Source organism: Vidua macroura, chromosome 34 (genome assembly GCF_024509145.1).
Source record: "Vidua macroura isolate BioBank_ID:100142 chromosome 34, ASM2450914v1, whole genome shotgun sequence".
Taxonomy (NCBI): Eukaryota; Metazoa; Chordata; class Aves; order Passeriformes; family Viduidae; genus Vidua; species Vidua macroura.
This window is the reverse complement of record NC_071604.1, coordinates 1,168,683-1,181,845: the sequence shown is the minus strand read 5'-3', so window position 1 is coordinate 1,181,845 and position 13,163 is coordinate 1,168,683.

Sequence of the window (13,163 nt, the reverse complement as noted above, 5' to 3'; positions counted from 1 at the left end):
CCCTGAAGTGGCCGGACACCTCCAAAAACCCAAACGATCGAAGATGTGTCGCAGACCCAAGCTGCCCCCACCTCAAACCTGTGCTGCCCTGACAGTCCCAAGGGAACCCTACAAACTGACACCAGGAACCTGGGCTGGCCACTTTTCTTTCCCAGGGAAAAGGACTGGTCTGTGCCTCCAGGGGCCTATGGCCCTGAGTGGCCGGACACCTCCAAAAATCCAAACGATCGAGGATGTGTCGCAGACCCAAGCTGCCCCCACCTCAAACCTGTGCTGCCCTGACAGTCCCAAGGGAGCCCTACAAACTGACATCAGGAACCTGGGCTGGCCACTTTTCTTTCCCAGGGAAAAGGACCAGTCTTTGTCTCCAGGGGCCTGTGGCCCTGAAGTGGCCGGACACCTCCAAAAATCCAAACGATCGAAGATGTGTCGCAGACCCAAGCTGCCCCCACCTCAAACCTGTGCTGCCCTGACAGTCCCAAGGGAACCCTACAAACTGACATCAGGAACCTGGGCTGGCCACTTTTCTTTCCCAGGGAAAAAGGACCGGTCGTGTCTCCAAGGGCCTGTGGCCCTGAAGTGGCCGGACACCTCCAAAAATCCAAACGATCAAAGATGTGTCGCAGACCCAAGCTGCCCCCACCTCAAACCTGTGCTGCCCTGACAGTCCCAAGGGAACCCTACAAACTGACATCAGGAACCTGGGCTGGCCACTTTTCTTTCCCAGGGAAAAGGACCAGTCTTTGTCTCCAGGGGCCTGTGGCCCTGAAGTGGCTGGACACCTCCAAAAATCCAAACGATCGAGGATGTGTCGCAGACCCAAGCTGCCCCCACCTCAAACCTGTGCTGCCCTGACAGTCCCAAGGGAACCCTACAAACTGACATCAGGAACCTGGGCTGGCCACTTTTCTTTCCCAGGGAAAAGGACCGGTCTGTGTCTCCAGGGGCCTGTGGCCCTGAACTGGCCGTACACCTCCAAAAATCCAAACGATCGAAGATGTGTCGCAGACCGAAACTGCCCCCACCTCAAACCTGTGCTGCCCTGACAGTCCCAAGGGAACCCTACAAACTGACATCAGGAACCTGGGCTGGCCACTTTTCTTTCCCAGGGAAAAAGGCTGATCTTTGCCTCCAGGGGCCTGTGGCCCTGAAGTGGCCGGACACCTCCAAAAATCCAAACGATCGAGGATGTGTCGCAGACCCAAGCTGCCACCACCTCAAACCTGTGCTGCCCTGACAGTCCCAAGGGAACCCTACAAACTGACATCAGGAACCTGGGCTGGCCACTTTCCTTCCCAGGGAAAAATGCTGATTTTTGCCTCCAGGGTCCTATGTGCCTTGAGTGGCCGGACACCTCCAAAAATCCAAACGATCGAAGATGTGTCGCAGACCCAAGCTGCCCCCACCTCAAACCTGTGCTGCCCTGACAGTCCCAAGGGAACCCTACAAACTGACATCAGGAACCTGGGCTGGCCACTTTTCCCTCCCAAGGAAAAAGGACCGGTCAGTGTCTCCAGGGGCCTGTGGCCCTGAGTGGCCGGACACCTCCAAAAATCCAAACGATCGAAGATGTGTCGCAGACCCAAGCTGCCCCCACCTCAAACCTGTGCTGCCCTGACAGTCCCAAGGGAACCCTACAAACTGACATCAGGAACCTGGGCTGGCCACTTTTCTTTCCCAGGGAAAAGGACTGGTCTGTGCGTCCAGGGGCCTGTGGCCCTGAAGTGGCCGACAGCCTCCAAAAATCCAAACGATCGAAGATGTGTCGCAGACCCAAGCTGCCCCCACCTCAAACCTGTGCTGCCCTGACAGTCCCAAGGGAACCCTACAAACTGACATCAGGAACCTGGGCTGGCCACTTTTCTTTCCCAGGGAAAAAGGCTGATCTTTGCCTCCAGGGGCCTGTGGCCCTGAAGTGGCCGGACACCTCCAAAAATCCAAACGATCGAAGATGTGTCGCAGACCCAAGCTGCCCCCACCTCAAACCTGTGCTGCCCTGACAGTCCCAAGGGAACCCTACAAACTGACATCAGGAACCTGGGCTGGCCACTTTTCTTTCCCAGGGAAAAATGCTGATTTTTGCCTCCAGGGTCCTATGTGCCTTGAGTGGCCGGACACCTCCAAAAATCCAAACGATCGAAGATGTGTCGCAGACCCAAGCTGCCCCCACCTCAAACCTGTGCTGCCCTGACAGTCCCAAGGGAACCCTACAAACTGACATCAGGAACCTGGGCTGGCCACTTTTCTTTCCCAGGGAAAAAGGCTGATCATTGCCTCCAGGGGCCTGTGGCCCTGAAGTGGCCGGACACCTCCAAAAATCCAAACGATCGAAGATGTGTCGCAGACCCAAGCTGCCCCCACCTCAAACCTGTGCTGCCCTGACAGTCCCAAGGGAACCCTACAAACTGACATCAGGAACCTGGGCTGGCCACTTTTCTTTCCCAGGGAAAAGGACTGGTCTGTGCCTCCAGGGGCCTATGGCCCTGAGTGGCCGGACACCTCCAAAAATCCAAACGATCGAAGATGTGTCGCAGACCCAAGCTGCCCCCACCTCAAACCTGTGCTGCCCTGACAGTCCCAAGGGAACCCTACAAACTGACATCAGGAACCTGGGCTGGCCACTTTTCTTTCCCAGGGAAAAGGACCGGTCTGTGTCTCCAGGGGCCTGTGGCCCTGAACTGGCCGTACACCTCCAAAAATCCAAACGATCGAAGATGTGTCGCAGACCCAAGCTGCCCCCAGCTCAGACCTGTGCTGCCCTGACAGTCCCAAGGGAACCCTACAAACTGACATCAGGAACCTGGGCTGGCCACTTTTCTTTCCCAGGGAAAAATGCTGATTTTTGCTCCCCAGGGTCCTATGTGCCTTGAGTGGCCGGACACCTCCAAAAATCCAAACGATCGAAGATGTGTCGCAGACCGAAACTGCCCCCACCTCAAACCTGTGCTGCCCTGACAGTCCCAAGGGAACCCTACAAACTGACATCAGGAACCTGGGCTGGCCACTTTTCTTTCCCAGGGAAAAAGGCTGATCTTTGCCTCCAGGGGCCTGTGGCCCTGAAGTGGCCGGACACCTCCAAAAATCCAAACGATCGAGGATGTGTCGCAGACCGAAACTGCCCCCACCTCAAACCTCTGCTGCCCTGACAGTCCCAAGGGAACCCTACAAACTGACATCAGGAACCTGGGCTGGCCACTTTTCTTTCCCAAGGAAAAAGGACCAGTCTTTGTCTCCAGGGGCCTGTGGCCCTGAAGTGGCCGGACACCTCCAAAAACCCAAACGATCGAAGATGTGTCGCAGACCCAAGCTGCCCCCACCTCAAACCTGTGCTGCCCTGACAGTCCCAAGGGAACCCTACAAACTGACACCAGGAACCTGGGCTGGCCACTTTTCTTTCCCAGGGAAAAGGACTGGTCTGTGCCTCCAGGGGCCTATGGCCCTGAGTGGCCGGACACCTCCAAAAATCCAAACGATCGAGGATGTGTCGCAGACCCAAGCTGCCCCCACCTCAAACCTGTGCTGCCCTGACAGTCCCAAGGGAGCCCTACAAACTGACATCAGGAACCTGGGCTGGCCACTTTTCTTTCCCAGGGAAAAGGACCAGTCTTTGTCTCCAGGGGCCTGTGGCCCTGAAGTGGCCGGACACCTCCAAAAATCCAAACGATCGAAGATGTGTCGCAGACCCAAGCTGCCCCCACCTCAAACCTGTGCTGCCCTGACAGTCCCAAGGGAACCCTACAAACTGACATCAGGAACCTGGGCTGGCCACTTTTCTTTCCCAGGGAAAAAGGCTGATCATTGCCTCCAGGGGCCTGTGGCCCTGAAGTGGCCGGACACCTCCAAAAATCCAAACGATCGAAGATGTGTCGCAGACCCAAGCTGCCCCCACCTCAAACCTGTGCTGCCCTGACAGTCCCAAGGGAACCCTACAAACTGACATCAGGAACCTGGGCTGGCCACTTTTCTTTCCCAGGGAAAAAGGACCGGTCGTGTCTCCAAGGGCCTGTGGCCCTGAAGTCGCCGGACACCTCCAAAAATCCAAACGATCAAAGATGTGTCGCAGACCCAAGCTGCCCCCACCTCAAACCTGTGCTGCCCTGACAGTCCCAAGGGAACCCTACAAACTGACATCAGGAACCTGGGCTGGCCACTTTTCTTTCCCAGGGAAAAATGCTGATTTTTGCCTCCAGGGTCCTATGTGCCTTGAGTGGCCGGACACCTCCAAAAATCCAAACGATCGAAGATGTGTCGCAGAACCAAGCTGCCCCCACCTCAAACCTGTGCTGCCCTGACAGTCCCAAGGGAACCCTACAAACTGACATCAGGAACCTGGGCTGGCCACTTTTCTTTCCCAGGGAAAAAGGCTGATCTTTGCCTCCAGGGGCCTGTGGCCCTGAAGTGGCCGGACACCTCCAAAAATCCAAACGATCGAGGATGTGTCGCAGACCCAAGCTGCCCCCACCTCAAACCTGTGCTGCCCTGACAGTCCCAAGGGAACCCTACAAACTGACATCAGGAACCTGGGCTGGCCACTTTCCTTCCCAGGGAAAAATGCTGATTTTTGCCTCCAGGGTCCTATGTGCCTTGAGTGGCCGGACACCTCCAAAAATCCAAACGATCGAAGATGTGTCGCAGACCCAAGCTGCCCCCACCTCAAACCTGTGCTGCCCTGACAGTCCCAAGGGAACCCTACAAACTGACATCAGGAACCTGGGCTGGCCACTTTTCTTTCCCAGGGAAAAGGACTGGTCTGTGCCTCCAGGGGCCTGTGGCCCTGAAGTGGCCGACAGCCTCCAAAAATCCAAACGATCGAAGATGTGTCGCAGACCCAAGCTGCCCCCACCTCAAACCTGTGCTGCCCTGACAGTCCCAAGGGAACCCTACAAACTGACATCAGGAACCTGGGCTGGCCACTTTTCTTTCCCAGGGAAAAGGACCGGTCTGTCTCTCCAGGGGCCCGTGGCCCTGAAGTGGCCGGACACCTCCAAAAATCCAAACGATCGAGGATGTGTCGCAGACCCAAGCTGCCACCACCTCAAACCTGTGCTGCCCTGACAGTCCCAAGGGAACCCTACAAACTGACATCAGGAACCTGGGCTGGCCACTTTTCTTTCCCAGGGAAAAATGCTGATTTTTGCCTCCAGGGTCCTATGTGCCTTGAGTGGCCGGACACCTCCAAAAATCCAAACGATCGAAGATGTGTCGCAGACCCAAGCTGCCCCCACCTCAAACCTGTGCTGCCCTGACAGTCCCAAGGGAACCCTACAAACTGACATCAGGAACCTGGGCTGGCCACTTTTCTTTCCCAGGGAAAAATGCTGATTTTTGCCTCCAGGGTCCTATGTGCCTTGAGTGGCCGGACACCTCCAAAAATCCAAACGATCGAAGATGTGTCGCAGACCCAAGATGCCCCCACCTCAAACCTGTGCTGCCCTGACAGTCCCAAGGGAACCCTACAAACTGACATCAGGAACCTGGGCTGGCCACTTTTCTTTCCCAGGGAAAAAGGCTGATCATTGCCTCCAGGGGCCTGTGGCCCTGAAGTGGCCGGACACCTCCAAAAATCCAAACGATCGAGGATGTGTCGCAGATCCAAGCTGCCACCACCTCAAACCTGTGCTGCCCTGACAGTCCCAAGGGAACCCTACAAACTGACATCAGGAACCTGGGCTGGCCACTTTTCCCTCCCAAGGAAAAAGGACCGGTCAGTGTCTCCAGGGGCCTGTGGCCCTGAGTGGCCGGACACCTCCAAAAATCCAAACGATCGAAGATGTGTCGCAGACCCAAGATGCCCCCACCTCAAACCTGTGCTGCCCTGACAGTCCCAAGGGAACCCTACAAACTGACATCAGGAACCTGGGCTGGCCACTTTTCTTTCCCAGGGAAAAAGGCTGATCATTGCCTCCAGGGGCCTGTGGCCCTGAAGTGGCCGGACACCTCCAAAAATCCAAACGATCGAAGATGTGTCGCAGACCCAAGCTGCCCCCACCTCAAACCTGTGCTCCCCTGACAGTCCCAAGGGAACCCTACAAACTGACATCAGGAACCTGGGCTGGCCACTTTTCTTTCCCAGGGAAAAGGACTGGTCTGTGCCTCCAGGGGCCTATGGCCCTGAGTGGCCGGACACCTCCAAAAATCCAAACGATCGAAGATGTGTCGCAGACCCAAGCTGCCCCCACCTCAAACCTGTGCTGCCCTGACAGTCCCAAGGGAACCCTACAAACTGACATCAGGAACCTGGGCTGGCCACTTTTCTTTCCCAGGGAAAAGGACCGGTCTGTGTCTCCAGGGGCCTGTGGCCCTGAACTGGCCGTACACCTCCAAAAATCCAAACGATCGAAGATGTGTCGCAGACCCAAGCTGCCCCCAGCTCAAACCTGTGCTGCCCTGACAGTCCCAAGGGAACCCTACAAACTGACATCAGGAACCTGGGCTGGCCACTTTTCTTTCCCAGGGAAAAATGCTGATTTTTGCCTCCAGGGTCCTATGTGCCTTGAGTGGCCGGACACCTCCAAAAATCCAAACGATCGAAGATGTGTCGCAGACCCAAGCTGCCCCCACCTCAAACCTGTGCTGCCCTGACAGTCCCAAGGGAACCCTACAAACTGACATCAGGAACCTGGGCTGGCCACTTTTCTTTCCCAGGGAAAAAGGCTGATCTTTGCCTCCAGGGGCCTGTGGCCCTGAAGTGGCCGGACACCTCCAAAAATCCAAACGATCGAGGATGTGTCGCAGACCCAAGCTGCCCCCACCTCAAACCTGTGCTGCCCTGACAGTCCCAAGGGAACCCTACAAACTGACATCAGGAACCTGGGCTGGCCACTTTTCTTCCCCAAAGAAAATAGCTGATCTTTGCCTCCAGGGGCCTGTGGCCCTGAAGTGGCCGGACACCTCCAAAAATCCAAACGATCGAGGATGTGTCGCAGACCGAAACTGCCCCCACCTCAAACCTCTGCTGCCCTGACAGTCCCAAGGGAACCCTACAAACTGACATCAGGAACCTGGGCTGGCCACTTTTCCCTCCCAAGGAAAAAGGACCGGTCAGTGTCTCCAGGGGCCTGTGGCCCTGAGTGGCCGGACACCTCCAAAAATCCAAACGATCGAAGATGTGTCGCAGACCCAAGCTGCCCCCACCTCAAACCTGTGCTGCCCTGACAGTCCCAAGGGAACCCTACAAACTGACATCAGGAACCTGGGCTGGCCACTTTTCTTTCCCAGGGAAAAAGGCTGATCATTGCCTCCAGGGGCCTGTGGCCCTGAAGTGGCCGGACACCTCCAAAAATCCAAACGATCGAAGATGTGTCGCAGACCCAAGCTGCCCCCACCTCAAACCTGTGCTGCCCTGACAGTCCCAAGGGAACCCTACAAACTGACATCAGGAACCTGGGCTGGCCACTTTTCTTTCCCAGGGAAAAGGACCGGTCTGTGTCTCCAGGGGCCTGTGGCCCTGAACTGGCCATACACCTCCAAAAATCCAAACGATCGAAGATGTGTCGCAGACCCAAGCTGCCCCCAGCTCAGACCTGTGCTGCCCTGACAGTCCCAAGGGAACCCTACAAACTGACATCAGGAACCTGGGCTGGCCACTTTTCTTTCCCAGGGAAAAATGCTGATTTTTGCCTCCAGGGTCCTATGTGCCTTGAGTGGCCGGACACCTCCAAAAATCCAAACGATCGAAGATGTGTCGCAGAACCAAGCTGCCCCCACCTCAAACCTGTGCTGCCCTGACAGTCCCAAGGGAACCCTACAAACTGACATCAGGAACCTGGGCTGGCCACTTTTCTTTCCCAGGGAAAAAGGCTGATCTTTGCCTCCAGGGGCCTGTGGCCCTGAAGTGGCCGGACACCTCCAAAAATCCAAACGATCGAGGATGTGTCGCAGACCCAAGCTGCCCCCACCTCAAACCTGTGCTGCCCTGACAGTCCCAAGGGAACCCTACAAACTGACATCAGGAACCTGGGCTGGCCACTTTTCTTCCCCAAAGAAAATAGCTGATCTTTGCCTCCAGGGGCCTGTGGCCCTGAAGTGGCCGGACACCTCCAAAAATCCAAACGATCGAGGATGTGTCGCAGACCGAAACTGCCCCCACCTCAAACCTCTGCTGCCCTGACAGTCCCAAGGGAACCCTACAAACTGACATCAGGAACCTGGGCTGGCCACTTTTCTTTCCCAGGGAAAAGGACCGGTCTGTGTCTCCAGGGGCCTGTGGCCCTGAAGTGGCCGGACACCTCCAAAAATCCAAACGATCGAGGATGTGTCGCAGACCCAAGCTGCCACCACCTCAAACCTGTGCTGCCCTGACAGTCCCAAGGGAACCCTACAAACTGACATCAGGAACCTGGGCTGGCCACTTTCCTTCCCAGGGAAAAATGCTGATTTTTGCCTCCAGGGTCCTATGTGCCTTGAGTGGCCGGACACCTCCAAAAATCCAAACGATCGAAGATGTGTCGCAGACCCAAGCTGCCCCCACCTCAAACCTGTGCTGCCCTGACAGTCCCAAGGGAACCCTACAAACTGACATCAGGAACCTGGTCTGGCCACTTTTCCCTCCCAAGGAAAAAGGACCGGTCCGTGTCTCCAGGGGCCTGTGGCCCTGAGTGGCCGGACACCTCCAAAAATCCAAACGATCGAAGATGTGTCGCAGACCCAAGCTGCCCCCACCTCAAACCTGTGCTGCCCTGACAGTCCCAAGGGAACCCTACAAACTGACATCAGGAACCTGGGCTGGCCACTTTTCCCTCCCAAGGAAAAAGGACCGGTCAGTGTCTCCAGGGGCCTGTGGCCCTGAGTGGCCGGACACCTCCAAAAATCCAAACGATCGAAGATGTGTCGCAGACCCAAGATGCCCCCACCTCAAACCTGTGCTGCCCTGACAGTCCCAAGGGAACCCTACAAACTGACATCAGGAACCTGGGCTGGCCACTTTTCTTTCCCAGGGAAAAGGACTGGTCTGTGCCTCCAGGGGCCTATGGCCCTGAGTGGCCGGACACCTCCAAAAATCCAAACGATCGAGGATGTGTCGCAGACCCAAGCTGCCCCCAGCTCAAACCTGTGCTGCCCTGACAGTCCCAAGGGAACCCTACAAACTGACATCAGGAACCTGGGCTGGCCACTTTTCTTTCCCAGGGAAAAGGACCAGTCTTTGTCTCCAGGGGCCTGTGGCCCTGAAGTGGCTGGACACCTCCAAAAATCCAAACGATCGAAGATGTGTCGCAGACCCAAGCTGCCCCCACCTCAAACCTGTGCTGCCCTGACAGTCCCAAGGGAACCCTACAAACTGACATCAGGAACCTGGGCTGGCCACTTTTCTTTCCCAGGGAAAAAGGCTGATCATTGCCTCCAGGGGCCTGTGGCCCTGACTGGCCGGACACCTCCAAAAATCCAAACGATCGAGGATGTGTCGCAGACCCAAGCTGCCCCCACCTCAAACCTGTGCTGCCCTGACAGTCCCAAGGGAACCCTACAAACTGACATCAGGAACCTGGGCTGGCCACTTTTCTTTCCCAGGGAAAAATGCTGATTTTTGCCTCCAGGGTCCTATGTGCCTTGAGTGGCCGGACACCTCCAAAAATCCAAACGATCGAAGATGTGTCGCAGACCCAAGCTGCCCCCACCTCAAACCTGTGCTGCCCTGACAGTCCCAAGGGAACCCTACAAACTGACATCAGGAACCTGGGCTGGCCACTTTTCCCTCCCAAGGGAAAAGGACCGGTCAGTGTCTCCAGGGGCCTGTGGCCCTGAGTGGCCGGACACCTCCAAAAATCCAAACGATCGAAGATGTGTCGCAGACCCAATCTGCCCCCACCTCAAACCTGTGCTGCCCTGACAGTCCCAAGGGAACCCTACAAACTGACATCAGGAACCTGGGCTGGCCACTTTTCTTTCCCAAGGAAAAAGGACCGGTCTTTGTCTCCAGGGTCCTGTGGCCCTGAGTGGCCGGACACCTCCAAAAATCCAAACGATCGAAGATGTGTCGCAGACCCAAGCTGCCCCCACCTCAAACCTGTGCTGCCCTGACAGTCCCAAGGGAACCCTACAAACTGACATCAGGAACCTGGGCTGGCCACTTTTCTTTCCCAGGGAAAAGGACCGGTCTGTGTCTCCAGGGGCCTGTGACCCTGAACTGGCCGGACACCTCCAAAAATCCAAACGATCGAAGATGTGTCGCAGACCCAAGCTGCCCCCACCTCAAACCTGTGCTACCCTGACAGTCCCAAGGGAACCCTACAAACTGACATCAGGAACCTGGGCTGGCCACTTTTCTTTCCCAAGGAAAAAGGCTGATTTTTGCCTCCAGGGTCCTGTGGCCCTGAGTGGCCGGACACCTCCAAAAATCCAAACGATCGAAGATGTGTCGCAGACCCAAGCTGCCCCCACCTCAAACCTGTGCTGCCCTGACAGTCCCAAGGGAACCCTACAAACTGACATCAGGAACCTGGGCTGGCCACTTTTCTTCCCCAAAGAAAATAGCTGATCTTTGCCTCCAGGGGCCTGTGGCCCTGAAGTGGCCGGACACCTCCAAAAATCCAAACGATCGAGGATGTGTCGCAGACCGAAACTGCCCCCACCTCAAACCTCTGCTGCCCTGACAGTCCCAAGGGAACCCTACAAACTGACATCAGGAACCTGGGCTGGCCACTTTTCTTTCCCAGGGAAAAGGACCGGTCTGTGTCTCCAGGGGCCTGTGGCCCTGAAGTGGCCGGACACCTCCAAAAATCCAAACGATCGAGGATGTGTCGCAGACCCAAGCTGCCACCACCTCAAACCTGTGCTGCCCTGACAGTCCCAAGGGAACCCTACAAACTGACATCAGGAACCTGGGCTGGCCACTTTTCCCTCCCAAGGAAAAAGGACCGGTCAGTGTCTCCAGGGGCCTGTGGCCCTGAGTGGCCGGACACCTCCAAAAATCCAAACGATCGAAGATGTGTCGCAGACCCAAGATGCCCCCACCTCAAACCTGTGCTGCCCTGACAGTCCCAAGGGAACCCTACAAACTGACATCAGGAACCTGGGCTGGCCACTTTTCTTTCCCAGGGAAAAGGACTGGTCTGTGCCTCCAGGGGCCTATGGCCCTGAGTGGCCGGACACCTCCAAAAATCCAAACGATCGAGGATGTGTCGCAGACCCAAGCTGCCCCCACCTCAAACCTGTGCTGCCCTGACAGTCCCAAGGGAACCCTACAAACTGACATCAGGAACCTGGGCTGGCCACTTTTCTTTCCCAGGGAAAAGGACCAGTCTTTGTCTCCAGGGGCCTGTGGCCCTGAAGTGGCTGGACACCTCCAAAAATCCAAACGATCGAAGATGTGTCGCAGACCCAAGCTGCCCCCACCTCAAACCTGTGCTGCCCTGACAGTCCCAAGGGAACCCTACAAACTGACATCAGGAACCTGGGCTGGCCACTTTTCTTTCCCAGGGAAAAAGGCTGATCATTGCCTCCAGGGGCCTGTGGCCCTGACTGGCCGGACACCTCCAAAAATCCAAACGATCGAGGATGTGTCGCAGACCCAAGCTGCCCCCACCTCAAACCTGTGCTGCCCTGACAGTCCCAAGGGAACCCTACAAACTGACATCAGGAACCTGGGCTGGCCACTTTTCTTTCCCAGGGAAAAATGCTGATTTTTGCCTCCAGGGTCCTATGTGCCTTGAGTGGCCGGACACCTCCAAAAATCCAAACGATCGAAGATGTGTCGCAGACCCAAGCTGCCCCCACCTCAAACCTGTGCTGCCCTGACAGTCCCAAGGGAACCCTACAAACTGACATCAGGAACCTGGGCTGGCCACTTTTCTTTCCCAGGGAAAAGGACCAGTCTTTGTCTCCAGGGGCCTGTGGCCCTGAAGTGGCTGGACACCTCCAAAAATCCAAACGATCGAAGATGTGTCGCAGACCCAAGCTGCCCCCACCTCAAACCTGTGCTGCCCTGACAGTCCCAAGGGAACCCTACAAACTGACATCAGGAACCTGGGCTGGCCACTTTTCTTTCCCAGGGAAAAAGGCTGATCATTGCCTCCAGGGGCCTGTGGCCCTGAAGTGGCCGGACACCTCCAAAAATCCAAACGATCGAAGATGTGTCGCAGACCCAAGCTGCCCCCACCTCAAACCTGTGCTGCCCTGACAGTCCCAAGGGAACCCTACAAACTGACATCAGGAACCTGGGCTGGCCACTTTTCTTTCCCAGGGAAAAGGACCGGTCTGTGTCTCCAGGGGCCTGTGGCCCTGAACTGGCCATACACCTCCAAAAATCCAAACGATCGAAGATGTGTCGCAGACCCAAGCTGCCCCCAGCTCAGACCTGTGCTGCCCTGACAGTCCCAAGGGAACCCTACAAACTGACATCAGGAACCTGGGCTGGCCACTTTTCTTTCCCAGGGAAAAATGCTGATTTTTGCCTCCAGGGTCCTATGTGCCTTGAGTGGCCGGACACCTCCAAAAATCCAAACGATCGAAGATGTGTCGCAGACCCAAGCTGCCCCCACCTCAAACCTGTGCTGCCCTGACAGTCCCAAGGGAACCCTACAAACTGACATCAGGAACCTGGGCTGGCCACTTTTCTTTCCCAGGGAAAAAGGCTGATCTTTGCCTCCAGGGGCCTGTGGCCCTGAAGTGGCCGGACACCTCCAAAAATCCAAACGATCGAGGATGTGTCGCAGACCCAAGCTGCCCCCACCTCAAACCTGTGCTGCCCTGACAGTCCCAAGGGAACCCTACAAACTGACATCAGGAACCTGGGCTGGCCACTTTTCTTTCCCAGGGAAAAAGGACTGCTCTCTGTCTCCAGGGGCCTGTGGCCCTGACTGGCCGGACACCTCCAAAAATCCAAACGATCGAGGATGTGTCGCAGACCCAAGCTGCCCCCACCTCAAACCTGTGCTGCCCTGACAGTCCCAAGGGAACCCTACAAACTGACATCAGGAACCTGGGCTGGCCACTTTTCTTCCCCAAAGAAAATAGCTGATCTTTGCCTCCAGGGGCCTGTGGCCCTGAAGTGGCCGGACACCTCCAAAAATCCAAACGATCGAGGATGTGTCGCAGACCGAAACTGCCCCCACCTCAAACCTCTGCTGCCCTGACAGTCCCAAGGGAACCCTACAAACTGACACCAGGAACCTGGGCTGGCCACTTTTCTTTCCCAGGGAAAAGGACCGGTCTGTGTCTCCAGGGGC